Genomic DNA, 16,459 nt, shown 5'->3' with positions numbered 1-16,459 from the left:
CTTTATTCAAGATATTTTTCGGACTGCGTCTTTTCCCTAGGGAGTCAGTTTTCCCGGACTTGCGGATGTTTCTGCGGGGGCGGGGACAATATGGCAAGCACGTTGGATGCCAATTGTCTTCTCGATAACCGAAAGGCAAGAAGTTCTAGGGGATTTCATGGGGCAATGTTGTATACGAGCGCGGGTGTGTGACGGGCACAGCGGGTCTTTATATGGATTTTAGGAATCTTTTGAATGGGCAATTCGGAAGCCCGACACACGTGGGCATTGGCGCCCTGGAGCGGCCATTTTGGCTTCTCCTCAGCTCGGGGGCCAGTCTCAGGGCCCATCGTTCCTGGGACAGCCATTTCGGCTTCTCCTCAGCTCGGGAGCCAGTCACAGGGCTCTTGGTTTCGGGGGCGGCCATTTTTGGCTTCTTCTTAGCTTGGGGGCCAGTCACAGGGCCCATTGTTCCTGGGACAGCCATTTTGGCTTCTCCTCAGTTCGGGAACCAGTCACAGGGCCCATGGCTTCGGGGGCGGCCATTTTGGCTTCTTCTCAGCGCGGGGGCCAGTCACATGGCCCTTGTTTTCGGGGGCGGCCATTTCGGCTTCTCCTCAGTTCGGGAACCAGTCACAGGGCCCATTGTTTCTGGGGCAGCCATTTTGGCTTCTCCTCAGCTCGGGAGCCAGTCACAGAGCCCTTTGTGTCTTTGTATTATTAGCGACAGGGATATGGAGGCCGCTCTATTCCTAATTTAGGGACTGTAGCCGGCTTAGGATTCTTTGTCGCTTACGGCTGGCTGCTTCATTATCCTTGGATGATGTGCGCGCCTGCAGGGCCACGGGCCACACTGCGTGAGCGGCAATTTTAGTAAGCGAGAGAACGTGGTATCGCAATTTTGTGCCTTTTGGGGGCATCAGTTTTCCACTCCCGGAATCGCTTCTTAGGCTACGCTTCTTTGCTGTATGTCATTGTAATGCTGCTAGGTCGGGAGGGGCCTCTGGCAGGGTTCCATTGCCCCTGTTTTGAGCAAGACTGTAAGCGGAGGGGTTTTCCTTACATGCGGGTCGTTTCTTGTGCCTGGACTTGGCAGGGCCACCGGGGCATCGATCTCATTAGATACAGAGTCACGCACACGGGATTGGGGTGTGAACGCAGATCTTGGCCCAGGCAATGATATGTGCAGTTCGTACGGTGTTTGGTTTGGCAGGGTGCCGTACAGGCCTGTCTCCCTTCCTTTCCTTGGCACCCAGGTGGGTGCCGGGCACGTTTCGTGAGGCTGCCCCCCCCCCCTTCGGCTCCGACTTGCACGCGTTGGAGGGCCCAGCACGAACAGATGCTTTTGTCAATTGTCCATCGAGCATTGTTTACCCCCTTTGTGTGTGGCGCTCTTTACAGGGACAGGAGAGCGAAGCGGTGGCTAGGCGGGAGAGGCCTCCCTGCCGGGTGCGGCCCCCAGCCCAGGGGTCCAGTTTATTTTATATGGCGCAACGCTCGGAGGTCGCTTTTCATCGTCCCTTCCTTTGTTTCATTCGCTGCTGTGTCCGGGTAGCTCTGTGGTTTGTGCCCCGGCTTATTCGTGGATATTGGTTTCTTTTACTTCATGCTTGTTGCTGACTTGTTTCCTGCCGACAATCCTTGTGGGCAGAGCAGTCGAGTGAATAGCAGGTTATCCTTTCACTGCTGCACTCGCGTGCCCAGTATGGCAGGTTCGCCAGCAGTGTTATTGCACCTTCGGAATTGTCGGGCCGGGAACGAGGGCGGTCGTCTGGCAGGCGAGCGCGCATGGTATCGTTATGGGGCAACGGTCTCCCACACCCCTCGTCAGGTCGTGACTAATTAGTGCGTGACTAATTAGTGCGTTTGCTTCGCTCTTCTTTCGGAGCACATAGGTGTGCTGTTGTTTTCTAGCGCGTGGCATCAGGCGCCGGGGCTATGATGCTGGTGGCATTGGGGGCTCCGTCGAGCTTTGGGTACTTCACACGATGCAGCACATTGGGTGCGTGCTATCTCTTGGTACGACAGAGGGTTGCTGCCAGGTTGGGCTAAGGCAGTCACGGAGGCCCGGGTGTGATTTGGCGGCGGGAGTTGGTCCGGGCAGGTCCCAGCGGTTCCAGTGGTGCCTGGCTGCAAGCCTTTTTTGGATTTTCAGGACAGTAAGCCGGTGTCCGGGAGGCCTCTGGGCCTTAACGGTGCAGCGTTTTAGGCCCTCGTTGTTATCGGAAGATGAGGGGGCCGCACGGCATATTGGACGCCTTTGGGCGGTGGAAGCCGGTTCTAGTATTGTTTTAGCGCTCCGCATCAAGCGAATGATCAATAACGATTGTCATTGTGAATGACCAGGGTTCTCTATAGGTAATAGTCTTTTGGAAGCACCTAGGTTATACAGAGACAATTAGACTAGTATTTAAAGGTCTTATCACATACTATTCAATGGAGCTCAGTCACGTGATATATACTTCCTACGTTCTGGGAAGCGTTTTCGAAGTGTAGGGGGCAGTATCTTTACACAATGAAAGCACAGCCTTGGAGGGAACATATCTTACATGTACTTTGGTGCCTCCTTATTCTTACAATATCCGGCTTCCACTATCCAGGTTTTAATACACGTACAACCCTGAACCCCTTTTGCTTTTGGGACTTCTTGATCCCTGAACATTTACAATCATTTTGCGGGTTCAGTATGCCTCTAACTTTTTTAGAAAACTTCCATATCCGGACGCAACCACGATGTAGAGCTACTTACTGTGCCTCACAGATTCGAGCAATGGTACAGGTTACACATACGTACCATTAACAGGTAGAATGATATTTCTGCAATACATTTCTCCCGCATACCTCCGGAACACTCGGGGAAGACACTTCCATTGCCATGGAGAATAGACCGTGCTTTTCGAAGTCTTCCTTGTGCCTCTAGTGGGGGTTATGTATGGAATAGGGATGTGTCTCTTCAGGTTGAAAAACTTTTAGGTCAGTTTAGGCCTGGGAAGAGGGGGTGTTCCTAGATACCTGGGTATGGTACGAGTTGGATGTGTTTTCTTCACCTCACCAAGTGCATATTTCTTCATCAGACCTTGTTTCTGAATATAGACCTTGTTTCTAAACACGGCACCTCACTACCGCCTCTGCGCTGCACAGTTTTGCCCCACCCATCTCCTTTTAGGAATGTTATATGGATTTCTAATTATTGTAACTGTCTAAGTTGCAGAATTTATGTAGAGGTAGCATTCAGTGTGCACATGAGTTAGGGACGTGCGCAGGTTACATAAGAGTGCCTATATTGTGTTTTTATCCAGGAGCCTAAATCGATATTACTATTTTATGCCCTTGTTCGGTTATAATCAATAATATCCCTATAACGGCATAATAATCATATCCATATTTAATCGTAACACATGCTGTCACATTAAGCAATGCTACTTCCCCAGACTCCTAGAAAGCACAACGAGTTCTCTAAACAAACCAAACCTCCAGCAACCTGGGAAATCCCCCGTGCTTTTGTTTTGATTTCCTAGAACACCTGTAAAGCACTGTAAGAACGGTCAGTTCTTAGTGACATCTTTATTGACGTCTTATGTCCAACCTTACGTCAAACCCGGCACCTTTCAGGTATAAATATACCAACGTTGCCTTAAGCAAACACACGGTGGTGGTTTTGGAGCAGAGCAGCTATCTACTTGCCCGGGAGCCCAGCTGATGCGAGAGCCCACGGACGCTGCCCCTCCTCTTTGACGCACTGAGAGAGACGCTGTCTTTTCTCCTGCCGAGAAATCCAGCTCCGGTGTTTCCAGATACCTTCGCGGGTTACTGGGATATCGAGTCCTGAGAGAGAGATACAAGACCTCCTGCTTTCTAATACCCAGGTACGGAGCTGACTAAAACCTTAGAGAGAATTCTTGAGTCAGATTCTTGGCAAAACAAACTTAACTTAAACTGCTACTTACTTACTCCTTCCCACGTATTAGGCTTAGGTCAGGTATAAGCATGGGCGGATTTTACGAATTGGCAATCGGCGAACTTGCGTATTTACGGATTCGCAATCCGCGAACTCTCGCGAATTTGCGGATTTTTTTTTTTTTATGTTCGCAAGGATTTCTGCCAGTTCGCGAGGGTTCTGTACCAGTTCGCAATTGCGAACTTACTTGTCGGCTCTCAACGGCCGCGACTATGTTGTTTCTACATCTGGTTCATCATCACAGGTTCACAGCACCCTCTGTTTCACCACTGCCACCCTCTGGTACACCCATGCCACCCTCTGGTACATCACTGCCACTCTCTGGTTGGTTTATCACTGTAGATTATGGGGGTGAAAAAAAGCAAGCACACCTGCCCTGCTTCAACTGACATGAATTAATTTGGGGTTGATATTAATGTGTCACTGAATTTAAACTTCCAGTCTGGCTGGCACCTGCTTCCTTATCTGTAATTTGCTGAACTCTGAAGGGGCCCCTCAGGAAGCACTACAGGGAATGGTTACTAATGATGAGATTGAACTTTTGCACCTGCTGAGTGCTTTCAGTATTGTCTGTAATTGCTTTCTGTTGCAGTGTAATTTTTTTAACAGGACCTTTGTTGTATACTTGTAGCTATTCTCGGAGCCTGCTGTGAGGGTCAGAGCAGGGTCATAGAATAGTTGCAAGTAGGCAAATGAACTCTGAAGCGGCCCCTCAGGAAGCACTACAGGGAATGGTTACTAATGATAAGATTGAACTTTTGCACCTGCTGAGTGCTTTCAGTATTGCAAAAATCCAAATATCCAGCATCATCCACAAAAGTAATCCTTTCAGGTCAAGATCCAAATCAAAGTGACCAGCACATGAAGAAAGCACTGGGAGGAGCCTGGTGGACAGGAACAGGAAGTTGGAGACTGTGGGGCACTTCCTTCCTCCCACCCCCACCCCCCAAAATGGACTCCTTGCAAAGAAAAAGTGCAGGCAAATGTCAACCTGAGGAGTTATTCTGATAAAAATCATAATTTTCAAGGTTTATGTGCCTGCTGGTGGATTTCTTGTGCGAAATTGCAAATTTTGCAATCTCGAAATTGCGAGATTGTCGCTGCCCGCCGCATCTACGTGTTCGCAAGTATTTACTCCCGCGAAATTGTATAGTATTCTAGTTGGCAAGCAAAAAATCCGCTTCGCACGGATTTTACGAATTTTCGGCAAGTTCGCTAGAGTTCGCGGATTGCGAATTTACCGAAAATCCGCTTAGTCAGGTACACCGGGGTAGGCGTATTTAGAAGCACCAGTTGAGCACGTTAGTCAATGTATATAAGTATGTATATATTTTATCTATTTTAAAGTATCTTATGGCTAAGAAACCATATCAATGCTTTTACAATATTATTTCATAATCCTCCTTTTACTGTACACACTTTACTTTACTATGAATATTGAAATTGTGGCAATTAATTTCTCTTGTATGAGAAAGAAGACTGCTCAATAAACAACAACCTTTTATTGAAAACGCCCGTCTCTCTTTTCTCTGCACTCTGGTGAAACTAAGTATGCACACTTGACTGAGCGAAATAGCTGTCTATTGTTTTCACACGCCTCTAGAGATACACTCTCATTCTGAGAGAGCAAAGTTGTCATGTTATATGGTTGTCAGAAGCTAATCCCTTCTTGTCTATCCAGGGAAGTTAAACTCCTCCTTGTTTATTCGAGAAAGTTTCTAGTGACCTCTGAGCTAGCTGGCAAAACGTAAGTCTAATATAGTCAGTAGAGACCTAGTCGACTTCAGTCCTACGTCTACACTGCTGAATATATTATTCCAATGCGCAGAGCCTATTGGGACTATAGGAACTACATTATATGGCGCCCAACGTTTGGTAAGGCGATAAAACTAACGCAAGAGTTAGAGTAACTCAGTCGTGCTTTTTCACACAGACCCCTTTTCCCGTAAATACTCCAAAAGACGTCTGGAGTGGGTAAAATGTCAAAATCCGCCGGAACTTAGTAGGAAGAGATTCCAATGTATAGTTTTTGGTTTAGTCAACGTTGAAGGATACAGTGTTCCAAAATATTGTGCACCTAATCTTTGTTTCCTTGAAACTTGATCTGCAACAAAAACCTTTCTGTCAGTAAAAATGTCGGAAAGTGAAGAAGAGAGTGAGGCAGCTAGAATAGCAGCTAGACTCCTAGCGGATGACACTTGGGGCACAGTCTTTGCTTCCATTTACACAAAAACACTATGGGGTCGATTCCGATCCGGTAAAATCCCCGTCCGTACGATTCGTATCCGGAGCCGTTTCCGTACGACTCGTACGGACGATTCCGATCCCGATCGGCCAACCTGGACGCGATTCGTACGGTACACGTCGATTCGTACGGAAAAGCGCACGATCACCTACACACCGTACGGCGCGTACCCCCCATGATCGCAGGGGTACGCGCCGTACCCCTGTGATCATGCGGAGTATGTGCCGTAAACCCAGCGTACATGGGGTACGTGCCGTACACCCACCGTACATGGGGTACGGTGCGTACCCCATGTACGCTGGGTGTACAGCACGTACCCCGCATGATCACAGGGGTACGGCGCGTACCCCTTCAATCATGGGGGGTACGTGCCGTACCCGGGGGGGGCGTTCCGTACCTGTTTCGGCACGAACTGTGCGTTTACGACTGTTTTCAGCTCCCGTAGGAAAAGGGTCGTACGGTGGGTACCCGATACGAATCGTACTTGCTGGGTCGTAAAAACCAGCCGCGAACCGTAGTGATGTCGCGTACAGCGGGTTCCGAGTGCGATTCGTACGGAGATTTGAGTCGTACGGAGTCCTGTATGACTCGTACGGAGTTCGGCACCTAGCACGGATCGTACTTCATCGTACGTACGGGACGGCTACGGGTACGATTCGTACGGGGAAAAAACGCGCCATACGACGATTCGGAGCGCATTTTACCGGATCGGAATCGACACCATAGTGTCCGTCCATGGCGGTTATACCAGATGTGCTAAGTAAGCATGGGCGCAAAATCCGTTCCGCTCGTGGATTTTTCGGATTTTCGGTAAATCCGCAATCCGCGAACTCTCGCGGATGTGGCGAAAATACGCAAATCCCCGCGCGGCGGATTTTTTGCTTGTGTTCGCACTGCTCGCGGGCCGCAGCGCGGGCAGCAACAATCTCGCACTCGCGAAATTACAAAAATTACAATTGGGGAGGGGTGAAGGAAGTGACCCAGTCTCCAACTTCCTCTTCCTGTCCAGCAAGCTCCTCCCATTGCTTAGTCCATTTCCTGGCCACTTTGAATTCGATCTTGACTGGGAAGGATTACTTTTTGTGGATGCTGCTGGAGATTTGGCTTTGAGGCCTTTTGGATTACTTTTTGATTAGAAATTTGATTTACAAGTAAGTTGATAAGTTGATGTTGTTTGTTTGTGGTGATTTTTGTGTGTTTTTTTTGACTTTTTGGGGTGGGTGTGGGGGCTGGCTATGTGTGGGAGGCCATTTTGAGGCATGGTCCTGCAGGTCCTGGCCATGTGGATGGGGTCAATCGGTCATTTTGAAGTCAGGCAGTGTTTTGTGCCCTATGCCCACCCAGTCTGCTCTGATTGCTTTCATTATGCCCAGGGGGCCTCGAACTCCCGCAGATTACCCGAAAATCGGATTTCAAATTTTTTTTTTGCCTGTGTTCGCACTGCTCGCGTCCCGCGCAGCAACAATCTCGCACTCGCGAAATTGTAAAAATTACAATTCTGCACATGAATTGAAAACTACCAGGCTTAGTTATGGGTGCATGCATGATACAACTGTTTTCTTAAATGTTAACATTATTCTGGCCAGGGCATGGATGGCATTGGATTGTTGTGATTTTTGTGTGTTTTACGACTTTTTGGGGTGGTGTTGGGGGCTTGCTATGTGGGTGGGGGCCAGTTTATTGCCTGGTCCCGTGTGGGTGGGGGTCTAGGGGCCATTTTTAAGCCAGTTTGTGTGCTTTGTGCCATAGGCCTGCACCCAGTGTGCTGTGATTTTATCATGCCCAGGGGGCCCAGAATCCGTCTGTTCGCGGATTTTTCTGGTTATTCGCCACGTTTGCGTCGTGAAGCAACAATCTCGCACTCGCGAAATTGCAAAAATTGCAACTTCGCACCAGAAAACCACCAGCAGGCAGCATAAACCTTCTGAAACTTGATGGATGGCATTGGATTGTGGTGATTTGATTGGTGTTGTGTTTTTTGACTTTTTGGAGTAGGGGTTGGGGGCTGGCTATGTTGGTGGGGGCCATTTTGAGGCATGGTCCTGGCCATGTGGATGGGGGTCAAGCGGCCATTTTGAAGGCAGGCAGTGAGCTTTGTGCCATAGGCCTGCACCCATTTTGCCTTGCTTTCACCCATTGTGCCCAGGGGGAGTCAGTGGTACATGAAACTATAACCCTCTGTGTGTGTGCTATCTTGGATCAATGTTAAATTCCTGTTTCCCAAAAATTTAGCAATTCTTAATTTTGAAATTTCCATATTGTGTGGTGTGCACGTGTGTATTCATAAATGCCTACTTGCAAACTATTTATTGAAGCGCTACATATGCAACATATATTTACTGATGTTCCTCTGTCTTCGTTTGCTTTTAGGTGCACAAAGTCAATAACTCCGCATCATCGTTGAGCATCAGTGCCAGGAAGAAGTCCTGCTGCGGCCTGCTGTTCCGACATCTGAAGAAGATGGCTCCAAAAAGAGGTGCCCGTAGCTCCTCTTGCAAGAAAGATGTCTCTACTAAGGAGAAGAAGAAGCAAGTGGCACCACTTACCAAGGAGACTGGTGGCTCGACCACTAAGTTTTTGTGGAAAAAACAAAAGTCCACCATGAGTGCTGCACAGGTAGCCTGTTTAGTGGTTGAATCACCAACGACCAGTGATGTTGGCTCATCGCAAGAAAGTAGCAGCACACCATCAACACAGGTTGTAACTCATCTCACAAGTACTATTCAACAACCAAAGCCGCAACAACAACTGCATGGGCTACTAGTACAAGCACAAGTACATGCGCAAGGAGCTGTCCGAGAAGGAGCTGTCCGAGAAGGAGCTGGCCGAGAAGGAGCTGGTCGAGAAGGAGAAGGTCGAGAAGGTCGAGATGGAGAAGGCCGAGAAGTAGAAGGCCGAGAAGTAGAAGGCCGAGAAGGAGAAGGCCGAGAAGGAGAAGGCCGAGAAGGAGAAGGCCGAGAAGGAGAGGTCCATGGAGAGTTGCAAGTAGAGGTCAGTGAAGAGGCCCATGTAGCGGCGCATGGAGCGGTGCTAGCGCCCACAATGGTTCTTCTTCCAGGAGTAGGGGCACAGGAGGAAATTGACTTTGGAGCCGGGGTATCATGTCAGGAAGACGAAGGCACTCCTCCTGATGATTCATTTTCTCCCAGCTCCCCAGCAAGCAAAAGATCAAGGAGTGTGTGTAGAAGTTCCTCTTCAAGCCCCGCTCCATCAGATGATCTGGATCTAGATTGGCAACCATCTCCGACATCTGAGAGGGAGGCACACCACTCGCTGCGAAAGGTATCAAAAGTTAAAAGGAAGGGCCCTGGAAAGCTCATACTTATGGATCCGAACGCCGGACTTGATGAAGTGGTTCATTCTGATGTTGATGAACAGGATGACAGCAATGACCTAGTCATCACACACGTCATTCCAGCCACACCGGCCATGCAGCAGACAGACATTTATACCCTATCCCGACGTCATGCTGAGCGTGACCCTGGCGACGTGGCACTGGTAGCACCACCAACGCAGTCAAGTAGTACAACAAGTTCAACAAAACCTACAGCTCCCATATTTTCTCCCCAGAGGGGGACTCCATCCAGCTCGACTCCCTCAAGTAGGGTTGCTGCAATAATTGCACAACCCAGTAGATGTCTGCAAGGCTCATCCACCCCTGCTTCATCTGGCATTGGCAGTATCATCTCGTGCGGCAAAACCAGAAGTTTCCAGTCCCCAGTTTGGAACTTTCTTAGTGTCCATGCACAGTATGATAACATAGCCGTTTGTTGCATTTGTAAGACTAGAGTTAGCCGTGGTAAGACTGGTACCAACTATGGAACCGGAGGCCAGATAGGTCATCTTCAAAGAAGGCACGCTGTCGTATGGTTTGCGCACCTAGCAAACATCAAGGGAAAACAATCCCAAAGGGCAAGTGGCCAAAATATACCCATACTAGGTGTTTCATCTGAAGATGACGGGGAGGTAGAAGAAGCGTCAGACATTTGTCCGGTTGCACCCAGTACCCCTGGCAGCACCACACCCTCCGGAACACATAGGAGGCACACTGAGAGTCTGGGAGACACACCAATGCGGAAAATGTCAACACTGAGCACAAGTGGGTCGAAGAAGGCATCAGCATCATCCAGTAAATTTGTCCAGCGCACCATTTCAGCCATGTTCTCATCAGATGCGCAATTTCAACGCAACCACTCAATTGTACGCCTGTATAACACTAAGCTGGCTAAAATGCTAGCGGTGGACCTTCTCCCCTTTTCGTTTGTCGAAGGTGTGGGTTTTCTTGAACTCGTGGCAACACTGGCCCCTAAATGGAAGGTTCCTAGCCGGTTCTATTTTGCCAGGGTTGCTGTTCCAGCACTACATAAAGAGGTGCTTGAGTTGGTTGGGGCAGCTTTGCAGAAGAGTGCTGTTCACACTATACACCTGACAACAGACATGTGGACCAGTTGCCAAGCCCTTGATTACATGTGCATCACTGCACACTGGGTCTCTTTTTCAGGGGTTGCAAAACAGATAAATGCAGGTGGTGACTTGGCCGAGATTTTTAAGGGTGCTCGTAAACATGCAACATTAGCCATGTTTGGCATGGTGAAAAGTCATACTGCAGCCAACATTTTGGATGACTTTAACCAAAAGGTCTCGCAATGGCTGCCCCCAAGAAATTGCAAGGTTGGTTATGTTTCTACTGATAATGGCAGCAATGTAGTTAAGGCCATGGAGAACGGTTACTATTTCAGAGTGCCGTGTTTGGCGCATTGTATGAACCTTGTCGTGCAAAAGTTCTTGAAAAAAGAACTTGCAGTCGACAAAATACTGACCATCTGCAGAAGAATATGCACACATTTCAACCATTCTTTTAAGGCCCGGAAAGAGCTGAGGCGCCAGCAAAATGTACGTAGAATGCCAGTGAAAGCACTTATCCAGGAGGTGGCAACACGTTGGAACTCAACCTTCTACATGCTTGAGCGTCTGCATGAGCTGTTTCCAGTAGTCAATGAGTATTTCTACAACCTGGGTGGTGATACGACAGAAATGATGCTAGCGGTGGAGCAATGGCAGCTGGTTAAAAGCCTGACAGACATGCTTCGTCCTTTTTAGGTCTTCACGCGTGACGTCAGCAGGGAGGACTGTTCTTTGAGCAAAGCTATCCCATTGTTGCTGAAGCTCGAGCACCAAGTCAAGGTGGTGTCTTCAGAATTAAAAGATGCTGGAAAGAATGAAGCATATGAGTTGGCGCAGAGATTATTACAACGCCTACTTAGCAATAAACGGCTTGTAAATATCAAGAAACAACAGCACTACATTTGTGCTACTATTCTGGATCCACGTTACAAAAAGCCATTGTTTGGCAAAGTAATAATTCCTTTTGAAACATCAGACGTTACAGAGTACAAAGGTTGGCTAGCTCAGTCAGCCACTCGTTTTGAAAGAGAGCGGAAGGAAACTGTAGGAGAAGACAGTACTACTAGTGAATCAGCAGGCCATCAGGCGTCCCAAAAAAACACTTCTGCATCTGTGCCTGTGGCAGAAGTGAGTGACTTTTCCTCTGAGCCGTTAACCACACCAGCAACCGTATCATCTGCACCAGGGCGATATGTCTGAAGCGGATTGGCTAAGTGAGCTAGGGTTTCCTTGTCCCAGAAAGGACACAGAAGTGCAAAGTACAGGAATCCGGGAGGACATTCTTTCAATGGTGCAGGCCTATCTGGATGACTCAACAGCGGTCAATATTACTGAGGACCCATTGGCGTATTGGCATGGGAAAAGAAACATATGGCGAGAGCTCACCAACCTGGCTATCAATTACTTGTCTTGCCCACTCGCAAGCGTGTCTTCAGAACGTGTTTTTAGTTCTGCTGGTGGCATTGTGACTTCCAAAAGGTCCCGCCTCTTGCCCGCAAATGTGGAGTGGCTCACCATGATAAAGATGAACCAGCACTTCATACCACCAGATTACAAAGTACAAGAATGCACGCAGGAAGAAGACGAGGACACCGACCTACCTGAGGAAAGTTCTCCTCAGTTACCAGAAGTACTACCGACTCAATTTGCAGAGTTTGAGGACGAGCTCTGCTTCCCTGACAGCGAGTTCTGAAAATGAGTCAATGATCCATTAACTTTAATATTAGTCCTTATTCACTTTTATTCCTGTGTGTCTGTCTTTCTTTTTTTAGCAAGTGCTTCATCACATTCACAACAGAACTGTAATCACCCAATCAAACAACAAGCCCATCAAAAGAACTGTCTTGATTTTGATGCCGCAGCATTCCTCAGGTTCACAACAGTTAGTTGACAAGAACTCAGTCCTGGTCGTCTATCTCCTCCTCCAGACTCACCCTATCCATTTCCCGTAATTCTGATGCCTGGATTCTGCACAATGAAGAAACTTACGTTGACGAGTCCCCTAAGGAGGGACTGTCTGGAAGTAGTGAGTCCTCATTTAAATACATTTTGATAAGTGTGACTTTTTTGCGTTTGGGTTTACGGGTCTTGGCTGGGCCATTGCTGGCAAGGTCTATTAAGGGATGAAATTGGTTAGGCATTTACTTTGGAAAACATTTGGCCTATTACACGTGAACGTTTAGGCGTTATTATTGCTCGCTTGCCTGTCTTAGGGGTGGTGTCTGTGGGGCTTCTAGGATTTTGGGGTCTGTGAGCACCGCTGCCATATTTCTAATGTTGATTGCTTTTGTTTTGCAGACAATCCACGCCGGGAAACTCCAGTTGGGGCCCTGCTGCAGAACGCTTTAGGACACTGTGAATTCCAGGTGGAGCCAGCCCTCAAACACAAATTACAGGTAAGATAAGCGTTTGGATGGGAGGTAGTATAATGGAGTATTAGGAGAGGCGAGAGAGTGACAGTGGTACTAGTAGTAAAGTCCTAGGACTCCTCAATTAACAAACTCTGTGACAGGCATTTACTTTGGAAAACATTTGGCCTATTACACGTGAACGTTTAGGCGTTATTATTGCTTGCTTGCCTGTCTTAGGGGTGCTGTCTGTGGGGCTTCTAGGATTTTGGGGTCTGTGAGCACCGCAGCCATATTTGTAATGTTGATTGCTTTTGTTTTGCAGACAATCCACGCCGGGAAACTCCAGTTGGGGCCCTGCTGCAGAACGCTTTAGGACACTGTGAATTCCAGGTGGAGCCAGCCCTCAAACACAAATTACAGGTAAGATAAGCGTTTGGATGGGAGGTAGTATAATGGAGTATTAGGAGAGGCGAGAGAGTGACAGTGGTACTAGTAGTAAAGTCCTAGGACTCCTCAATTAACAAACTCTGTGACAGGCATTTACTTTGGAAAACATTTGGCCTATTACACGTGAACGTTTAGGCGTTATTATTGCTCGCTTGCCTGTCTTAGGGGTGCTGTCTGTGGGGCTTCTAGGATTTTGGGGTCTGTGAGCACCGCAGCCATATTTGTAATGTTGATTGCTTTTGTTTTACAGAAAATCCACGCCGGGAATCTCCAGTTGGGGCCCTGCTGCAGAACGCTTTAGGACACTGTGAATTCCAGGTGGAGCCAGCCCTCAAACACAAATTACAGGTAAGATAAGCGTTTGGATGGGAGGTAGTATAATGGAGTATTAGGAGAGGCGAGAGAGTGACAGTGGTACTAGTAGTAAAGTCCTAGGACTCCTCAATTAACAAACTCTGTGACAGGCATTTACTTTGGAAAACATTTGGCCAATTACACGTGAACCAACACGATGACAGTGTTCAGTAAAACGAACTTACTGCAAAACCACCACCGACCAGGCTCAAAAGTAGTAAAAAAAAAGATATGCTCAGATAAAGTTTGAAAAAGTATATTTTTATATCCCTAACAAAATAATCTCCCGCAAGACCCTCCCTAACCCCAACAAATAAATAGTCCCTCAAAAGTCCCCAAAAAACCCAACTCCCAATTCCCACCCCCCAAAAGTCTCTAAAAAAGGGGCAAGGGACACTCTAGGGATGCATGGTGTTGTTAACTTTGGCCTCCAGGGCATCATGCCTTAGGGACAGGGCATCGTATTGCTCCCGGAGGGTGACGTGATCTAAACGGAGGCCCTCCACCAAATTTTGGTACTCTTTCCATTTCCGGACCTCCGCCTCCAGGTCCGACACTCTACGGATTGCTCGGCGCAAGCGAGCCTTTACAGTACTGTGAGGTGCAGCCTTTGCTGCTCGGCGGTGGCGTCTGCCAGCACGGCTCCGTTTGGCTGGAGCACTGCGCTGACCGGCAGAACGTGGGGTCACGGAGGAGGATGCAGATGTCACGTTGGAAGTACTGGACTGCGTGTCGTCCCCCTCCAGTTCCACCAGCCGCCGATATTGGGCAACAGTTGCATCCAGCCTCCGTTGCCGGCCAGTACAGCCTGCATACTCCTTGTTGGTTTTGTTTTAGTATGACCAACTATATGAAGAAAGAAAGACATAATCTGTAACCAATGCTCTTTAAGAATATGATTAACACAAAATGATTCAGCAGGAAGTTGTGTCACAGTACAACTAGCAACTAGCCAGCGCAGTACAAAAGAAACTATTCAGGCCAATATCATGGGCGTCCGCAGGGATGGGCAAGAGAGGGCGCGATTGCCCCCCCATGGATCGCAGGTCCATCCAGTGCTGACCCAGTGACAAATTACAATATGGTAATTACAGCAGGCTGGGACCGACAGACAGATAGAGGCAGAGACAGAGAGAGAGGAAGAAAGAAGGAGAGAGAGAGAGAGGGACGGAGCCAGAGGGTGACAGAGGGAGGATGAGGGAGGGAGACAGAGAGAGAGGGAGGGGGAGGGGGAGAGAGAAAGAAAGATGTGTGTAATGTGTATGCCAGGTCTGGTGGCTCAGTGGACGAAGGCATCCGATGCAGGGGCATGATTTCAATTTCATGGTCATATTTCTTTTTGTTGCTCTAGATCCACCCCCCTCCCCCACTGACCCTGCCCCCTTCGGTGCGGCCCTTGGCCACAAACCACACTATCAATCATGTCAGGAGTAGAACTCAGGAGATGGTGATGATGTTGCACCCCCCCCCTGGAAACATTTCATAGTATGTTCGTAGTTCATCCAGTGACCGTCTACTCTCTGTAGATACACATCATATGCTATCTAAGAGTCAGATAGTACCATGATCCAGCTTACCTGTACCCGCCACCACCACTGTCTCCTTCCTCACAGTCTGTACTTCTTGGTCCTCTTGCGCCGCCTCCTCCCCAGAGTGATCCTCGGACTCGGAGTCGATCACTATTACCACATCCGAGCTGGCCCCGCCACCAGATGTTCCACCTACAAAGTAGATTTAAGAATGTTAGATTACACCACTCACTAGTATTTGGTCTATGAATGAAGAATGTGAAAACAACAGAAAAAGTAATTGACTGTCTACTCTAGTCTAAAGTAAAAATGTCCCTCCTTCCAGGGAAGGCTGTTGTCTTGCTGCATTTTTTTGTCATAATTGATGAATGCTTGATTAATTTTAACACACATCATTTTTCTCTCAACAGACAGAAACTGGACTTCTAAGGACAAGAGCAACATCAACTTCAAACCAGGTGAAAGCTCGGCTCGACCACAAGAAATGTGTTCCATTACTCCTCAACTCAGCACCAAGCACTTTTCCATTTCCAACTAACTTTATTTTAATATATGTGTTTACTTTAACTTTTAATAAAGCTTTTAAACTTGAATAGACTCTGTGGTTTTTGGTCCTCCAGACTAGAGTGACTGAGCGAAAGGTTTTGCAATTTTTGCAAGGAGGAGTCCGTGCCGCTGACTCTACCAGGTTTATACAGTGTGCCAAACACGCCACTCTGAAATATTATTATTCTGGTCTTTGGTGTCCATAGTTAGGTTTGTGGAGAATTGTCCCTGCAACAGTAGTATTATTGATTTTGCTCCTATCTAAACACTATTTTGAAAAAATTTAATTAGGAACGCTTGGACAACAATAGGTCCTCTATATTTAAATGAAATCTTACTGGGGCCAGCAAAGGAGCACTCACCGCCCTGGCCTGCATCCTCCTCCTTTGGAGCCACTGCATCCGCTTTTTCTGTCCGCTTGCCCCTGGGCGGACCTGACGTACAACATGAAAGAATGAACAGAAAACATTGATGATTGCTGCTTGTCGATGTCCTTGTCAACCAAATCAAACATTTAGAAAGAACAAGAACCAACTATTTCAGCCAAAAAGAGGGCTACAAAGGAAGGACTGCACCTGAGCCTCTACTCTAGGGGCAGATTTACAAGCCCCTTGCAGCTCTTTTGCTCCGTTCTTGCGTCACTTTT

The 16,459-nt window shown here is 48.0% G+C and overlaps 1 long non-coding RNA gene across 1 annotated transcript; it reads left to right on the top strand.

Annotated features, from left to right (window-relative positions):
* The first annotated feature begins 13,257 nt into the window (after nucleotides 1–13,257).
* LOC144767645 (uncharacterized) lies at nucleotides 13,258–15,799 on the top strand. Its single transcript, XR_013598294.1, has 3 exons — nucleotides 13,258–13,357; nucleotides 13,635–13,732; nucleotides 15,678–15,799. It is a non-coding gene; the product is annotated as an uncharacterized LOC144767645 (long non-coding RNA).
* Nucleotides 15,800–16,459: the final 660 nt, after the last annotated feature.

The sequence above is a fragment of the Lissotriton helveticus genome, chromosome 7, assembly GCF_964261635.1.
Source record: "Lissotriton helveticus chromosome 7, aLisHel1.1, whole genome shotgun sequence".
Taxonomy (NCBI): domain Eukaryota; kingdom Metazoa; phylum Chordata; class Amphibia; order Caudata; family Salamandridae; genus Lissotriton; species Lissotriton helveticus.
The sequence above is the reverse complement of the archived record's forward strand: the minus strand, read 5'-3'. Positions and strand labels throughout refer to the sequence as shown.